Source organism: Pygoscelis adeliae, unplaced genomic scaffold (genome assembly GCF_000699105.1).
Source record: "Pygoscelis adeliae isolate BGI_AS28 unplaced genomic scaffold, ASM69910v1 Scaffold155, whole genome shotgun sequence".
NCBI classification, from domain to species: domain Eukaryota; kingdom Metazoa; phylum Chordata; class Aves; order Sphenisciformes; family Spheniscidae; genus Pygoscelis; species Pygoscelis adeliae.
This window is the reverse complement of record NW_008824932.1, coordinates 6,304,805-6,305,369: the sequence shown is the minus strand read 5'-3', so window position 1 is coordinate 6,305,369 and position 565 is coordinate 6,304,805.

The following is a 565-nucleotide window of genomic DNA, read 5'->3' as shown; positions in this document are numbered from 1 at the left end:
TGCCCCTGCCCCCCGGCCGCCCCGCCGGGCTGGGCAGGGGCACGCAAGGGTTTTTTTAATACATATTTTTTGAAGTCCAATTTAATTGGTATTAAAAATCAACACAAATGAGGAAGTGGAGGAGGCTACAGTGCAGTCTCTCTGCTCCTTAAGTCCCGGCGGGGCTGTCTGGGGGAGCACCGGTGCTGTCGCCGCTGTGCACAATACAGAGTTTTGCAGTAAAAGGAAAAAAAAAAAAGCCTTACCTGCATAGAACCGTCCCTACGCAGGATTTAAATAGACTCAGAACCAGAAGGCAAACAAAAGCTACATCAACCTTTTTATAAACATGCTTCATTTTTGAAGAGTTTACAATTAGCAAAGCTTGGCTGGAAGCACCTCTTCACCTAACTGAACCTCTTAACAGCGCTAGTTCATGGCAGCCTGCAATAAAAGACTCAGCTGCAGAGCGATGTGTTACAAGAGGAATTGACAGGCCTGTCTTTCGCCGGGTGATTTCGGCTGGTACTGACCAGGGAGGAGGGGAACCCCTGTTCCTGTCCGCTGTGGGGCTCATCAGCGGCAC